Genomic DNA, 18,400 nt, shown 5'->3' with positions numbered 1-18,400 from the left:
CCCCGGATCAAATCCCACCTCAGCCACTGACTCATTGTGTGACCCTGAGCAAGTCACTTAATCTCCTTGTGCTCCGTCTTTTGGGTGAGACGTAGTTGTAAGTGACTCTGCAGCTGATGCATAGTTCACACACCCTAGTCTCTGTAAGTCGCCTTGGATAAAGGCGTCTGCTAAATAAACTAATAATAATAATAATAATACTTAGTTAAATGTTTACTGCTTCTGCAGGTGACTCAAAACAAAGGTTACAAAAACACATCCCTGATTCCAATTGGAATCTTGACCAGGCCCTGTGTTCCACACTGCTTCTCATTAATAGAATGCTCTTATTATAAAGTGCTATGATTGAAGCATAATCCCCATCTGTTTTGAAACAGAGATGTAAGCTTTGGTTGATAGTCTTGTCATTCTCCCGTTAATAAAGCATTGAAACTTCAGGGCAAACAATTTTTATTTATTTATTTCTTAGCAGACACCCTTATCCAGGGCGACTTACAATTGTTACAAGATATCACATTATTTCACACTATACAGATATCACATTATTTTACATACAATTACCCATTTATACAGTTGGGTTTTTACTGGAGCAATCTAGGTAAAGTACCTTGCTCAAGGGTACAACAGCAGTGTCCCCCACTGGGGATTGAACCCACAACCCTCCGGTCAAGACTCCAGAGCCCTAACCACTACTCTACACTGCTGCCCACAATTAGGAAGATTTCAAGATATTACTTTTTTCTTTTTATTATTTAGAACTGATACAGTACACGACTTAACAAGACTGTTGCATAGACAATTATTTTGTAGGAGCATAGATTGGTCTGTGAAGAATTAGAGTTAGGGTTATGGAGAGGCATTAAAACACTAGATTTCACTCATTAACAAAGTCTGATAAAAATGTTACTATTATGATAAGTATGGTAACATTTTGGGCAAATATAGGTTGCTGTTACTGTGCTAAAAAACAACGCTCCTTTCTAAAAGTTTAACACTCCAGATGAATAGAATACAGTTAGAACTTGTGCATGGTCATCTCACCCAGCAATTGAAGTATAATCTACTGCCAAAACCTGGACCAATGCATTCAGACCCTGCTTAGGTTATACATACTTACAAATAATATTGAACTGACCCAAAAGTGACCCATTTATTAGTAACAGTTTTTTTTAGAACTTCTTTTGTCCTCCAAAAATCTACAGCCGGAATGCCCCTGTGTAAGTGGCCATGCTTGATCACACAGATTAAATTCTGGTACATCTCCACAAACACTTACTTGATTTTCTTTTCTTCCCTTCCCTGCAGATCGCCCAACTGGAAAAGGAAGGGAATTGTTTTGTTTCGTGCTACAATCAAAACAAAATAATTGTTGGCTTAGAATGGCTTGTGTCAAACGTCACTCCTTTAGATCTGAAAAGTACATTCAACTTCCTTCACATTCTCAAACTAATTAAGGGAGTATACTATTTCATGGAAAAATGAATATTTCCTGCAAAGTGACCCGAGGCAGCCATTAACTATTCACAGAAATTCAGTTTTTGGTAAATGTGGACTTGATGGATTAAGATCATACTGTAGATTAGAAACACTAAACCTAATTGAAACTTAGAATATTTATTTAATTATTAAAAGCTAAGAACTCCAGTGGTTATTAGATAAATGCATCACGGTAAAGCACAGACATCCATGGTGAATAAAAAGTGTTTCAAAATACATCCACCACTGCTGTGACAAATGAAGCTAAAACCTTCGCAAAAAGTATTATGCCCAATATGTGTTTACAAAAAAACAAAACAATTAGAAAAATGAAAGTGTGACACAAAGCCAAAATAACATAATAGTTACAAGATCCAACCATATACAAATTATAAGATGTATGGGCTTCGGGTGTTTATTTCTTAATTCTGTTCAGGTTTGATACTGTATAAACACAGAATGGTAGTTTCCTGTTTCAAAATTCACAGTTTGTATGTGGTCTAACCATCAAACACAGATTGGTAAAGGGTGCACAACAAATTAAGCACAGCCTTATCGGTTTGACATTATTTCGAAAAAGCAACTCATCAGTACGTTCCCAATCAATCTTACAGTGTTACACTGAATCCTGGGGCCTGTATTGTGAAGAAAAATAATGGATTGTGAGATATTACATTTTCATGTATAATGCAGCAATTGTATCGAAATAAATACAGTTTAAACATTTTTCTTTTGCATATATTTACCAAATATGTGTCTAGTTAGGTTAAACATTGTAGATAAGTATTATGCAAATATATACATTTGCATAATACTTTTAAATTTAGTTAAACTGCAGCTGGGATCAGGATTAATCAGTTTTACTCATTTCAAATGTGTTCCATTCTCTGTATTTAAAAAAAGATAATGTTTTTGGTTAGGTCTCATAAATAAATGACTTCACTCACAGAAACTACAGGCAAAAGCAAAATAACTAATATCTATTGAAACACTAGCGTACTGGCGGCTGAAGCATCACAATATGGCTAGCATCATTAGGCCTACGGGGTCGGTGTACAAAGTATTCGTTTTGTTGTATGGCCGGTGTAGTGAATTGAAAGTGTAAGGATTATTGCCCACAGCAATGTCCAGTGCACTAGAGTGGACATTTTGAAAAGAGTCTTTGAAACCGACTTTTAAGTTACAAGTGTAAAAAGTTGTCAGGATGTTAACAATGAAAAGAAGACTTACATGTATGTTATTTAAACAGCTGTAGCAACATGTGGGGATGTATAAAACTATATTTTTCGGAACCCTGCTTCTTACTCTTTAAGCACTAATATGTGCACATAAAGGATGCAGCCTAACATATATTCCTGAAAGCACTGGATTGGAAACAATTATGGGTTAAGTGGAACTTTCACTTTTGGTTTGTGTATTGAAATAACCACTGTATGCAACATTTGTTTTTTATATAGCGTAGCGTAGTTTGGTGGGCGTGTAGCTGGGGATCTCTAATTAGTCTCTAATTCCCTACTTAATTTAAGCCCTGATCACCTGCACTCCCACTGTCTAGTGTTTTCGTTGTAGCAAACACTCATATGCCGACATTTATGAGGAGCCATTCAGGAAAAAAATCATTCATTCAATTGTCATTGTGACAGAAATACAATGAGTCTTAATTGTAAATCTCCCTCCCAACCTGTAAGGGCGCTAAGCAGCGAGAACAGATAAACCTGTTTCTTTAACCACTGGGCCACAGATGGACGGGCTGGTCTGACAGTTCTTTCGCAAGGTCGGGAAGTCGGCCAGTCTGGATGAAGGTTAGACTCTGTTGTAAGAACGCATTGACCCGGAAGGTAAATGATGTGGCAGCCACAAATTGGAGAGGTGATTGCACTCGTTTGCCAAGGGGTCATGTGTGACAGCATAAAAAGGGGACGGAGAACTGTAATCTGTTCCTTTGTTTTGGGTAAATGTATTGGAGACCAGAAGGACCCGTGTTAAATGTACCATGTTTTGGCTTCGTTTGTCTAACTGTTACTTGTCTGTTTGTTAGACAGCTAAACACAAGTTCCGGAGCTGTCACCAGAGGCCAGCACCCACCCGGAACATCACTGCATTAAAGCACATTATTGTTATATTCACCACTCGCACTACTGCACTCACTAAAGGACTGGTGACCGTGTATGTTTTGTCTGTGTGTGTCTATTTGTTTGTGGATTTGTGTGTTATCATTTGGGACTTCCCTGTGCATTATTTATACAGAGCAGTACCAAGCATTGAGTACTGTCTGTATTTCATTATTATTTTAAGTTGGTCAGTTTTGACTATTGGATTAAAAATAAAAGAACCATCATATCACCAGTACTGTGTTTGTCATTGTTTGGAGCACTGCATCACCTCTATACCTGCACACTATAACCCACTTTGCCACACGTGGTGTCAGGAAACGGGATTATGGACCACACAACACTGGGGGAGCTACTGGAGGCGCTGGATAGCCGATGGGAGGCAGAAGAGAGATGCAGAGAGGAGAGGTACACAGCGCTCATTGAAAGGGTGGTTCTGGCTTTGACGCCACACACCCCAACAGCATCTGGATGACGGCAGAGGAGGCATACCTGGTCGCATTCGAGCGGCTGGCTACCACCGCATCATGGCCAAAGGAGTTCTTGGGACCCTGCCTGATCGGGGAGGCTCAGACAGCATACCAGGCCATGACGGACATCGAAGCCGCCAATTACGACCTGGTAAAGCTGGCAATTCTCCGCTGTCTGAACATTACATCAGAGACACACTGTGTCCGTTTCAGGGAGTACCAAAGATCCCCAGATACACGCCCCAGGGTGGTCACGCAGAAGTTGTGTGACCACATGGTACACTGGCTGACCCCCACCAGGAAGACCAATCTCCAAATGGGTGAGGCAATCGCAGTGGAGCAGTTTTGCCATGTGGTCGGCGCCGACACACAAGCGTGGATACGGCGCCACAACCCCGACACCCTGGAGGAGGCTGTAAAGCTCACCGAGGATTATGAGGACTCCCTGATCTCCGCCCAGACCGGTTTACTCACAGCTCCCGTTCATCGGAGCGGCTGAGCTGCACCTCCTCTCTCTCAATCATCACCACCACCACCACTAGCACCGGGATCGAGACCTCCCAGACCGCCGACCCCGATGGGCCACCTTGCCTCCCCTTCATGGAGACCAAGGTGCTGCCGGCCCCATTGCCATACCAGCAATGGGACAGATACATAACCCATGTTCCCTCTGTCCCCCCTACTTGTTTCAGGTGTAACCAACCAGGGCATCTGGCTAGGTCATGCCCCGCTGCAATGGAGTGTGATGTGGCAGCGTGCAATTGGGCACCAGAAATAGGTAAGTGAGGGAAAAATGGTCGGGAGGGGCCTTGTATTGTTAATGTGGTTTTAGGGGACACAGGGTGCGAGCAGACCTTAATTAGGACAGCTCTCCTAGGCGGTGTCTCATGGAAGCCACAAGGTCAGGTGGCTATCTCCTGTATCCATAGAGACATGGTGGCATACCCCACTATAAAAGCATATTTATTGGTAGGACCGATAAAACGTCACCAATCTTTGTTTTGTCTCACAGTGCAGGTGTTTCGCGGAGTGCTGGGGGTCCATCCTTTGGTGGGCAAGTGATCTCACTTCCCCGACCTCAGGTGCAGGCATCCGCCTACCTTCCTTCTAATAGGGGGGGGGGGGTTCTTATCGCCGTGAGTCAGAGCGGACCCCTGGCCACATTCTATCCTATCACAACTCATGCGCATATCTTACCTCAATTAGTGAGGCTCTTTTCTATCCATCCCTCTCTTCGGGATGTGGCTGCTTTACACTTCCAGTGCTCAAGTCCCATACTAACCTGCATGCTTTCTCTTTACTTCAGGTCCCAGGCAGCGCAGAGTCTTGGCCGGCAATAACAGGGTTTAACAAGCGTCCCTTTACAGAAGCCTCAGATGCTGGGTACCCTACTCTCCTGAGGGGCGACTCCCTCGTACTTCCATTTCGTGTCCTGGCCCCCAGGACCGATTTCCTCTCCCGAGGGTCGGCTCTTCGAGTATTAACCCTCGTATATGTTTTTCGGTAGCTGGGCTTCGCCCCTGGGATGCGTTGGCTATGCCACCCTCAGTCAGCAACCACCTTTCTGTCCTAATTTCCAGCCCGGGCCATCGGCCCGCTACTAAGTCTGGGCTTCGCCCGCTCTCCTGTCCTAAATCCATCCCTTCAGTGGCACTGTCCTACTAACTGCTCGTTGTGCTTCCTCTGCCCTATCCTTACATACCCAGCTCACGCCCCGTGAACATCTCACTGGATTCTACATAGTGTCCCAGAGGAAGAATAAATTATGTGTTTAGAAACTTAACACTTGATTGGAATACACATGTATTTCCTGACCATGAGAAAGAGAGAGCGAACAGAATCTACATACTGGAACTGTTCAGAGAAATGGCCAAAAAAAAAAAAAAAAAGTTGAAGGTTTTTTGGACCATGAAAATGTAAACATTTTCAACATCCTTTACATAACACTTGCCATTGGCTTCAGACAACAGGATTTCAGTGTTACATTGATACTTATGCTACCACTGTACTGTAATGGATTAGCATTGCATATTGTTTCATTCACCGTTGTTTGTTATCAGATGACATTAAATACGGTAGGTCCAGTGACAAAATAATTATTCAGAATGTAGTGTTGATGGATAGTCTTTAAAATAAATAAATAAAAATTAATTCTAATGCCATTTGTACAAATACAGTTGTTAAAAATAACTTTTTATTTTTCCTTATTTCACAATTAAACAATAACCCTATCAAATGCATATGAGTGTCAGTCATGTTTAAGAATCACATATTAACCAGTCCTGAGGAAAGAAGTAGGTGGCACCATTTTCTTGAGCTGGATACAAGTGTGAGTATTTGAGTGATCTGGCTTTTTATTGGTTGCTGAGCTCCAGAAAAAAGTCTGGTCGAGGGCATGTGTGAAAAGGATGGCTTGAGCGGTGACATCAGACCAGGAAATGAATCCACTACACAGACAGTATTACAAGGTGAGAGGCAAATGCGCTCAGTTTTCTTTTATTAAATTAACAAATAAAAGATTTAAACAAAACAAAACACTCAAAGCAAAAGGCATGAGGACCAGAACAAATAAACAAACAATATCCTTACATACCCTGTTGTACACTAACTCATTGTTAGTGTACAGCAGGGTCCTTTGACATGTGACTCCTCTACTGATTGTTAGTGTACAGCAGGGTCCTTTGACATGTGACTTCACTACTCATTGGTAGTGTACAGTAGGGTCCTTTGACATGTGACTTCACAACTCATTGTTAGTGTACAGCAGCAGCTCAGATCCCTGCCACTGCCCCCTCTCCCTCCTTTTTTATTGTATTATTTTTTATTTTTTTTAGTTACACGACATTAAATTGCAATAGAACCCTGAATACCAGACATTATCTTGGTAGTTGACCTTGTCTGTCTGGTAGCGACGCTGTCAACTACTAGACTGTAATGCCCTCTAAGCAGGGTTCCCTTGGCTAATTAAATTCACTGCAATGTTTTAGAGAAGCACTCACTTTTCTTTTTAAATGGGACGGGGTACAAAACTAAAGCAATAAACCTAAATTGTCCAATACAATAAATGTCAGAAGTGCAGTTATTGACTATCTCCCAAATAAACATGCAACTGCTGTCTTACACAGTGCATTGCAGTTAATGGGTACTTGAAGGTGACTTATGGGTCTACGCTTATAATGTAGCTGTCACAGTGTATCAATGCCTGTCAGTGATGATTCTCTTTGTTAGTGGGTAAACTGAGGTAATCCCATTTCAAGTTAATAGAGTGGGTTCTGATTGTAACTTTTTATGTTATTAATTTTGAATATTGACACAAAGAACCTGGCCAGTGCTCCAAATGGCTCGTCAGACCATCGATAAGAAACCCTCAATATACTTCCAATGATAAACTCCTCTTTGGCAAGCTTCTGAATCACCCGCCCTGAAACTAATTTAATTCTCTGAAACCTGCTCTCCGTGGCATCTTGACTGCAACTGTGCTTTTGCAAATGGAAATGAGCTTTTCTTATATATTCAGCACTCAGTTTGATATGCAATCTGACCTCCAGTTTGCCATCTGTTTATTTCTGAACATTGTAAATATTTGGAAATCCTGAATTAATCAAATAATGTTAAAGTTAACATGAGTTTAGACAATATATTTTGCACAAAACATGACTGTAGAATGAGACAGGATGACATACTAGGATCACGGGAGCTCACCTGAAAAAGGCGTACGCCGCTGAAGGACAGGCCACGCACCTGGCTAACACAGGAGGCCTTTTGATGGCCTATCTGTACGGCATGCTACGCTCGGTTACCCTTCCCGAGTCACTAGCTTCGAAGATACATGCAGTTTCGGGCACCTTGCTGCAGATTCCAGGGTTCCAGGGGCACCAGTGTGCCCCTGGAACCCAGCAGTGTGGCGTAGTGGTTAGGGCTCTGGACTCTTGACCGGAGGTTTGTGGGTTCAATCCCTGGTATGGGACACTGCTGCTGTACCCTTGAGCAAGGTACTTTACCTAAATTGCTCCAGTAAAAACCCAACTGTATAAATGGGTAATTGTATGTAAAAATAATGTGATATCTTGTAACAATTGTAAGTCGCCCTGGATAAGGGCGTCTGCTAAGAAATAAATAATAATAATAATAATAATAATAATAATAATAATAATAAGCCCTGGGCAGAAGCCTGGTGGACTTGGTGATCTCCCCTGGCCATACATTTGGACCAGCAGTAGAGGATATTTTGCAATGCTCTCACAGAGAGCAAGAGGGGTCCCGGCAGGTAGCTGCGATGCTCCCCTCTCATGGCTCGGCACGGGGAAGGGGGAGGCGTTGGCGTCCGGCAGTTACCACGGTAACCCGGACTATCCCAGTCCCTATGGAACCACGGAGTGACCTGAGGCACCGCCTCCAGGCCTCCGCGGCAAGGAGCCAGCAGCAAGGACAGGGGAATGTCGGATGTGGGGCCCCAGCGCACCAGCACCCAGTCAGCCTCCAAGGCAGCCTCCGACCCAGCCTCAGCAGCCCCAGCAGGGGCCCTAAAGGCTTGCGGCCTCAGACCCACAAGTTCCCACAACACCATCTGCACTACTGGTGCAGTTGCACCTCAGACTCCTGGGTGCTCGCCACCATACACACCGGCTACGCACTGCAATTCCACTCGGGACCTCCTCCCTTTCGAGGGATCGCGGTCACATCCGTGAACAATCCTCTCCAGGTCTTGGCCCTCAAACAAGAGATAGAAACACTACTTCAAAAACAAGTCATCCGTCTCGTAGAACACACCTGTCAAAGAGAGGGGTTCTACGCGAGGTATCTGTTTGTGCCAAAAAAGGATGGTGGCCTTCACCCTATCCTGGACCTGAGACACCTCAACGGGTTCTTGAGGGAGAAGAGATTCCACATGGTCACACATCGCCACATCCTCCAGCCTGTCCGGCCGGGCAACTGGTTTACAACAGAGGACATGAAGGACGCGTATTTTCACATTCGTATCCGTCCAGCACACAGGAAATATCTCTGCTTCGCCTTTCAGGGGAGCATCCGTGCTGCCATTCGGCCTCTCCTTAGCTCCCCGCACATTTTCAAAGTGCATGGATGCCATCCTAGCGACTGCAAGGGATCAGGGTGATGAATTACCTGGACTGGCTGATTTGTTCCCAGTTCCTGGAAGGAGCAGTGGCCCACACAGTGATTGTGACGGAGCATCTGTTGAGGCTGTGTCTCATCCTCAACGATGCAAAAAGCCAATTAACACTGGTGCAGAGTACGGTCTATTTGGGTCTCCGGCTGGATTCCCTTGCAATGCGAGCCTACCTGTCGGACAACAGCTGCTATTCATAACTGCCTGGCCCTGTTTCAACCAGGGTTCACAGTGCAATTAGTGTTGTGCCAGAAACTACTGGGTCTGACGGCCACAGCGTCCTCAGCCATTCAACTGGGGTTACTTCACATGCGCCTGCTTCAAGCGTGGCTCAATGCCTTTCGGCTACACCCCAAGCGTGACAGACACCGTCGGCTGACAGTGTCTCGTCTGTGTTGGACAGCGCTATGCTGGCGGAGGCAAGCCCCTCGCCTGAGCGAAGGTGTAAGTATGGGAGTCATTTACAACCATCAAGTGGTGACGTTAAACGCATGCATCTCCGGTTGGGGGGCGGTCTCCGCGGATCCTGGTCGGGCCGCTGGATGTCCCTGCACATAAATGCGCTAGAGCTGAGAGCAGTCCACCTCGCTCTGCAACATTTTCTCCCTGTGCTCTGCAACAAACATGTCCTTGTCCGCACGGACAACATGTCAGTGGTTGTGTACGTGAACCACCAGGGAGGGCTTCCGTCCCGAGGTTACTCCACATAGCCTTTCGGCTGCTGATCTGGGCACAGAGGCACCTCTTGTCCCTCCAGGCTGTACATCTCCCGTGAGTGCTGAACTGGGCGGCGGACCTCCTCTCCAGGGAGGGACCTCACCCGTCAGAATGGCGACTGCACCCTCAGGTGGTGTGGCGCATTTGGGAATGCTTTAGGGAAGCACAGGTCAACCTCTTTGCCACGGCATAGAGGACCCATTGCCCCCTGTGTTTCTCCCTCCACAGCTGCAGAGGTCCACTAGGCTTTGACACCTTAGTGCACGAATGGCCCAAAGTGCCTTTATACACTTTCCCACCTATACTGCTGCTCCCTGCCTTTCTGGTGGCCCCCATATGGCCCAGGAGAACCTGGATTCTGAACTTCTGCCACCTGCTGCAGGACCAGCCCTTGGAGATCCTGCTGCGCATGGATCTCCTCAGTCAAGCGAAAGGCACCCTCTGGCACCCAGAACCGGGCAGACTCCAACTGTGGGTCTGGCCCCTGAACGAGACCATCCGTCCACCCTAGGGCTCTCAGACGCAGTAGTGAGTACACTGCAGAATGCTACAGCTTCTTCCACAAGAGCGTTGTACACCTATAAATGGAAATATTTTCAAAATCGGTGCATGGCCATATCTGCTTGCCATGTTCCCATCGACTCAGTAACCCCGGGTGATCATATACTGGTGACCTGTTTTCTAAAGGGTGCTCACGATTAATTCCTCCTATAAAAGTATTCAATTTGGCGGTCATCTTCGAATTGAAAGGGAACGATAGGTTACGGATGTAACCCCGGTTCCCTGAAAGAGCAAAAGAGGCTGAGATCTCCGTGCAGTGACTATTTATTACCTCGGTGAGGTGGGACCGAAGACATTACTCTGCGGAGGGGCCTATCGGCAGCCTTGATTTAAAATGCTCAGCGAATACCTGACAAAGTATTCCATTTGGCGGTCATCTTCTCTTTCAGGGAATTGGGGTTACATCTGTAACCTATCATTTTCGTTTGTGTATCGCTACACAGCCCTGCAGACTCCGACGTATTCATTTAAATCCGAATATCAATTTAGATTTGAAATGGCTACTCATCGCATTTTTCTTTCTCTGCAGAATCGAATTCTTAAAAGGTGCCTGCATTTCTCTTCTAATCCACCTATCCTGCACTCCCGCCTGCAACCTGCTCCCACTGTCCAGGCACCAGACTCTCTGTGCTCTAAACACCCCCGGACCCTTTCCTAGCCCTACACTCTTTAAAGACTGGCCCAATGACAACATTCTGAAAGCTCTTTGAAAAAGGAATTGCAATGACAAAGGAATTGCAATCCCAATGAGACGTGGTCAGTTTTCTCTATTTACTATGTCCTGCCGCAGCACCCCCCCGCGCTGTTGATTTTCTCTATTTACTATGTGCTCCTGCAGCACCCCCCGCGCTGTTGATTTTCTCTATTTACTATGTGCTCCTGCAGCACCCTCCTGCGCTGTTGATTTTCTCTATTTACTATGTGCTCCTGCAGCACCCCCCCGCGCTGTTGATTTTCTCTATTTACTATGTGCTCCTGCAGCACCCCCCCGCGCTGTTGATTTTCTCTATTTACTATGTGCTCCTGCAGCACCCCCTCGCGCTGTTGATTTTCTCCATTTACTATGTGCTCCTGCAGCACTCTCCCGCGCTGTTGATTTTCTCTATTTACTATGTGCTCCTGCAGCACCCTCCTGCACTGTTGATTTTCTCTATTTACTATGTGCTCCTGCAGCACCCCCCCACGCTGTTGATTTTCTCTATTTACTATGTGCTCCTGCAGCACTCTCCCGCGCTGTTGATTTTCTCTATTTACTATGTGCTCCTGCAGCACTCTCCCGCGCTGTTGATTTTCTCTATTTACTATGTGCTCCTGCAGCACTCTCCCGCGCTGTTGATTTTCTCTATTTACTATGTGCTCCTGCAGCACCCTCCTGTACTGTTGATTTTCAGTATGTACTATGTGCTGCCGCAGCACCCCCCCACGCTGTTGATTTTCTCTATTTAATATGTGCTCCTGCAGCACCCCCCCGCGCTGTTGATTTTCTCTATTTACTATGTGCTCCTGCAGCACTCTCCCGCGCTGTTGATTTTCTCTATTTACTATGTGCTCCTGCAGCACTCTCCCGCGCTGTTGATTTTCTCTATTTACTATGTGCTCCTGCAGCACCCTCCTGCGCTGTTGATTTTCTCTATTTACTATGTGCTCCTGCAGCACTCTCACGCGCTGTTGATTTTCTCTATTTACTATGTGCTCCTGCAGCACTCTCCTGCGCTGTTGATTTGATCTATTTACTATGTACTCCTGCAGCACCCTCCTGTGCTGTTGATTTTCAGTACGTACTATGTGCTGCTGCAGCACCCTCCTGTGCTGTTGATTTTTATCTATTTACTATGTACTGTCACAGCGCACCCTCATGTGCTGCTTTCTGCAAGCAAAATAGGATCTGGCCTGCACAAGGATTTTATTCTGTCTTTCCTTATTCATGCTTAAGATAACCTATACCATTTAGTGATCTGATATTAAACTTAAATTCATCGATTTCACAATCTCATCACGTCCGCTCAAGTTTACACAACCACTGCACTCGCTCCTATTGCCTGCTCGCTCCTCCTACGCAACCAGCTGGTCTGCCTTCTGGAGGAGACATCTGGTTCCCTCAGCTGACCTTCTCCACCTGCCTCTACCTCCATTCAATTAAATCCATCCCTTTCAAATCTCGCTTCAGCTCAAGATTATGGCCGTTGCCATCGCTCCATCCACCCACTCCTCCTAAGCAACAGGCTGGTTTGCCTTCACTACCTTACGCAAGCAAAATCAGATCTCACCTTCACCTTTTAAGCTAGTTTTGCAACATATTTTCATTGTCAGTTTACAGCCTTGGTATGGTAGTACAGGAGTAAAAAATGTCAGTGACCTGGATAAGAAGGCAATTTGCTTCCAAAAGTTAAAAAAACAAAACTCAATGCAGAAATTATTTGCCATTGACTGGTACACAATTGTAAAGGTACGGGAAGGCCAGCTTTTGAAATGCCTATACACGCTCCCTTACGCCATCTCTTTGGTACCCGTTGGAAGGAGCAATTTTATTTTGCCTTCCTGCTGCCGCAGCAGCCCCAAGCACTTCACATCTTGCTTTACATCTTGCGTTTCCTCGCTCTCTCTACCACAGCTTAGAGGATTTGGTCTTCCCTCTGCAGCACTGAAATGGCCTTTCTCTGTTCTATGATGTCTTAATATCATATACCCTCTATTAATTCTGTATTGGGCAGCAACCTCAGCAGCCAAAAATAATGTTAACCAGCATTTTATCAAAAGTGCCATTTTACAGTCTAAAACAGGGGTTTCAAGATTTTCATGATTAAACATAATATTTATTCCTTCTGCATAGATGCAGCAGCCAAAATCAATGTCAGCCGGTCTTCCACTGCAGTGGAATTTTTGATTGGTTCTTCTCCATGATATATCATTGCCCAACACAGCATTGCTAGTATGATCAGAATGGGGGCCACCTCCCTATGGTGGATGTTTTTCCATTCCATTGAGCAAGTGTACATTCGTTGAAGTTGGTGAATGGATTAGTGAATTTTCCATCTTTGCCATCTAGCCCCAACATACCATATCAGTTTTTCCTACTTTATTTGCAGCACAGTAAATACTACTCATTTTATTGCATCTTAGCAGTGGCATTGCATCTATGTTAATGTAACTAAAATAGAGTCATAAATCTATTTATGCATCAAAAATGTTGATATAAGACAAAACTATCCATTAGCATACATCCTGTGTAAAGTGGCATCTGTCTAAGGAAATTAATAGCTGAGTAAAGCACATACATTTAACAAGTTGAAATCCAACGTCCTAAATATATACTGTAATCATATCATTTGTAATGAATAGGCATCTCAGCCCATTGAATTAAATAGAAAGGCAAGGGTTGGAAGAAGGTGAAGGTCTGACTATTGAACTAAAGAGTAAGCTTTGTAGTCGAGAGATACATACATGGTCTTATGCTGATGTTAGTATAGAAGATCCATTACACATTTATTTCAAATTATATTCAAATTTGTAAAGAAGTTATTCACCAGTGAGAAGAATGGCACACTAAAAGCATCTAAGGTTGAGCTGGAGAGATATTTGGAGGAAACACATACAGATTCAAAAAGGCAGGAGCCTATGTCAATTCCGTCAGACATCCCACCTATCAATCCACCAGAATACCAAATGGAGGACTGTGCACCTAAGTGGAAAGAAATAGAGCAAGCTGTGAAAAAAGCAAGGGCTTCATCATCTCCAGGGCCTAATGGAGTTCCGTACAGAGTGTACAAGAGTGCTTCAGGAGTTCTACGAATTCTGTGGAAATTGATGAAAGTGGCATGGGAAAAACAGGTTGTACCAAGAGCATGGCGCCGAGCAGGTGGAGTCTTTATACCTAAAGAAAAAGATTCTACAAGCATCAGTCAGTTTCGTCCCATTTCCCTATTAAATGTAGAAGGCAAGATTTTCTTCAGCATTATTGCTCAGAGATTGTCAGCTTACCTATTAAAGAACTGCTTCATTGACACTTCAATACAAAAAGCGGGCATTCCAGGTTTCCCAGGTTGCTTAGAACACATCAATGTGATCTGGCAACAAATTCAATCAGCTAAAAAGGAGAGGAAGGAGCTCCATGTGACATTCCTGGATTTGGCTAATGCATATGGTTCAGTGCCACATGAACTACTTTGGGCAGCATTTGATTTTTTCAGTGTACCGATGACAATAACAAATTTAGTGAAAGCCTATTTTGGAGATTTGCAATTCAGTTTTTCAACTTCAGAATTCAGCACTACATGGCAATGCCTAGAGGTTGGAATAATGGCAGGATGCACCATTTCTCCACTGGCTTTTACCATGGCAATGGAAGTAATCATTAGGGCATCAAAATGGGTAGTAGGAGGAGAGCGCTTGGCTTCTGGAATGCGACTACCACCAATTCGAGCATACATGGATGACATGACAACCATGACTACAACAGTAGCCTGCACTAATCGATTATTGGGCAAATTAACCAATAACATTGAATGGGCACGAATGCAATTCAAGCCCACTAAATCAAGGAGCATCTCTATAATTAAAGGCAAAGTAGTAGATAAAACATTCTTCATTAATGGTGAGGCAATACCAACAGTATCTGAGAAGCCAGTGAAGAGTCTTGGGAGATGGTACGACGGGGATCTAAAGGACACAGTTCGTGTGGGAGAAGTTAGACAACAAGCAGTGGAAGGGTTGAAGAGCATAGACAGCTGCGCTCTACCAGGTAAACTAAAACTCTGGTGCTTTCAGTTTGGTCTACTGCCGAGGTTGCTGTGGCCACTGACTGTGTACGAGGTTTCTTTGACAACAGTAGAGAAGCTGGAAGCTTTAATCAGTTCATACATCAGGAAATGGTTGGGAGTTCCACGCTGCCTCAGCAGAGTGGGACTTTATGGTAAAGGAATACTGCAGCTACCAGTCTCTGCTCTAACCGAGGAGTTTAAGTGCGCCAAGGTCAGACTGGAAATGACATTAGTAGAGTCACGCGATATATGCGTAAGGGAGGCAGCACCTGTGTTGAAAACTGGAAGAAAGTGGGCGGCAAAGAAAGCTGTGGAAGATGCAAAGGCTGCCCTTCGAATTGGTGATATCATGGGGCAAGTTCAGCATGGAAGAGGGGGTCTTGGTTTCAGTTCAACTCCTCCTACATGGCACAAGGCGGCCCCAGCTCAAAGAAGGAAGCTGGTAGTCAACGAGGTGCAAAAGCAGGAGGAGAGGATGAGGTGTATAAAGGCCATTTCCCAGGCCAAACAGGGAGAATGGATGAGATGGGAGAGTGTGGAACAACGCAAGATTGGCTGGCAAGACCTATGGTCAATGGAACAGAGCAGGATCAGTTTCCTCATCAGGTCAACATATGATGTTCTCCCATCACCACAGAACCTAAACCTCTGGGTAGGAGAGGATCCCTCATGTCCTTTGTGTTCATCACCTGCAACATTAAGGCACATTTTGACAGGATGTAAGGTGGCTCTTAGCCAAGGACGGTTTACTTGGCGCCATGACCAAGTGCTGCGATGTTTGGCCTTAGCATTGGAAGACAAGCGTAACATGACCAATAAGTTGCCACCTGTTCCATCAAAACATTACACACAAAAGACAACATTCCTCCGCCCAGGAGAGCAACCACCAAGAAAAGGTGTTAAAACCAATCCTCGCCCAGGACAACTGGAAGCTGCTAGAGACTGGAATATGCTGGCAGATGTTGGTCAACGGCTTATTTTTCCACCTGAGATTGCCACCACTAACCTTCGACCAGATATTGTCTTGTGGTCTGGATCAGCACGCCTTGTTCACCTGGTAGAGTTAACAGTGCCATGGGAGGACGCTGTAGATGAGGCGTATGAGAGGAAGAAACTGCGGTATGCTCAACTAGCCACTGAAGCGGAACAGCGAGGATGGAGAGTTCGGGTTTACCCAGTGGAAGTGGGTTGTCGAGGATTTGTGGCACACTCTACAACCCGGTTTCTCAGAGACGTCGGATTCAGTGGCCAAGAGTTGCGTCGCACAGTGAAGAACTTATCTGAAGCAGCAGAGAGGAGCAGCAACTGGCTGTGGTTGAGACGGAAAGATTCTGGCTGGGGACAGGTAAGTAAGCTGGGCTGAGTTGAGTGGGGGACGGAGGGGGGTGATGCTGGGACGCCAGAATCACCGTCGAGCCCTCTTGAGGTGTCGTGGGCTAGTCGACGAAACACTGAGGATGGAAGGTGCCCACTTGAAAACCCCAGAGATGTACCCTACTTAGCTCAATCCAGACGGTTGTCATGCTGATGCGCTGGGGAGGCCGCACTTTGGTTGATCCCCGGAGCCAGCATCGCAGCCGTTGTGTGTGCTGATGCGCCAGGGAGGCAAAATAAGCTAATCCCTGGAGCCAGCATTACACTTCAGCCATTAACACCAGACAGAAGGATATCTACATCATCATATGGAAGGAAACGTAAATGGATGGAGACGCATATGGATCACATTAGTTTACTGTAAAGCTACGTCTTAGTTGGTGCTTATCTTGGCGAGAGCCGAGTTCAAATCAGCATGAAGTTTTAACATCTACTCTCGTGTAATGGAAATAATTATTATTTTATTATTATAAATATATTTTTTTAAGTGTCTACTCAGACAGCCTCTCATTCACAATGGTGTACATAGTTAGCAAAACACTCAGAACAGTCAGATCATGTTAATTTGAAAATATAAATGGCTTTTAAGGAAGTCAGGAAACAAGCATTCACCTTATAGAAAGATATAAATGTTTCTAAACCTAGAAAATGTTGAATGACAGCTAAAATACAAATAGCGAAAGGAGCTGACAGTTATGAAACACTGTGTGTGTGTGTGTGTGTGTGTGTGTGTGTGTGTGTGTGTGTGTGTATATATATATACACAGTGCCTTGAAAAAGTCTTCACACCCTTGAACATTTAACATTCTGCTGCCTGAAAAATACAATTCAAAATACATTAAAGTAGGAGTTTGTTTCAATGATCTACACAACATCATCTACACTTTCAACGTGAAAGAATTATAGAAATATTCAAAAAGTAATTAAAAATAAAAAAAACAAAAAGTCTTAATTGCATAAGTCTTCACGCCCCTTGAGTCAATAATTGGTGCAAGCCCCTTTTGCAGCAATAACAGCCATGAGTCATTTTGGATAAGCGTCTACCAACTTAGCACAGCGGGATGGTGCAGTTTTTGCCCATTCTTCTTGGCAGAATAGCTCAAGCTCTTTCAAGTTGGCTGGGGATCGTCTGTGGAATGCAGTCTTCAAGTCTTGCCACAGATTTTCTATAGGATTTAGGTCTGGGCTTTGACTAGGCCACTCGAGGACATTCACTTTCTTCTTGCTGAGCCACTCCAGTGTTGCTTTTGCTTTGTGCTTAGGATCATTGTCCTGTTGAAAGGTGAATCTTCTCCCCAGTCCCAGGTCTCTGGCAGACTGGAACAGGTTTTCCTCCAGGATCTGCCTGTACTTTGCACCATCCATCTTTCCCTCAATCTTCACAAGCCTCCCTGTCCCCGCTGCCACCACCATGCTTTACTGTAGGGATGGTGTTAGCAGGGTGATGTGCCGTGTTTGGTTTACACCACACATATCGCTTAGCATTGAGACCAAAAAGTTCCACTTTGGTCTCATCAGACCACAAAACCTTCTCCCACATGCGTGCAGTGTCCCCTAAGTGTTTCTTTGCAAAAGCTATGCGGCACATCATGTGGCTTTTTTTCAGCAGTGGCTTCCTTCTTGCCACTTTCCCATACAGGCCATGTTTGCAGAGTACTCTTGAAATTGGGGAAAATGTTGACTGTTCAACAATCTCAGCCAGAGACCTCTGTAGTTCTTTTAAAGTAATCTTAGGCCTCACAGTGACCTCCCTCAGCAGTTTCCTTAAGCCACGGCTACTGACTTTGGAGGGACGGCCTGATCGAG

Source organism: Acipenser ruthenus, chromosome 5 (assembly GCF_902713425.1).
Source record: "Acipenser ruthenus chromosome 5, fAciRut3.2 maternal haplotype, whole genome shotgun sequence".
NCBI lineage: Eukaryota > Metazoa > Chordata > Actinopteri > Acipenseriformes > Acipenseridae > Acipenser > Acipenser ruthenus.
This window is presented reverse-complemented; position numbering follows the sequence as displayed.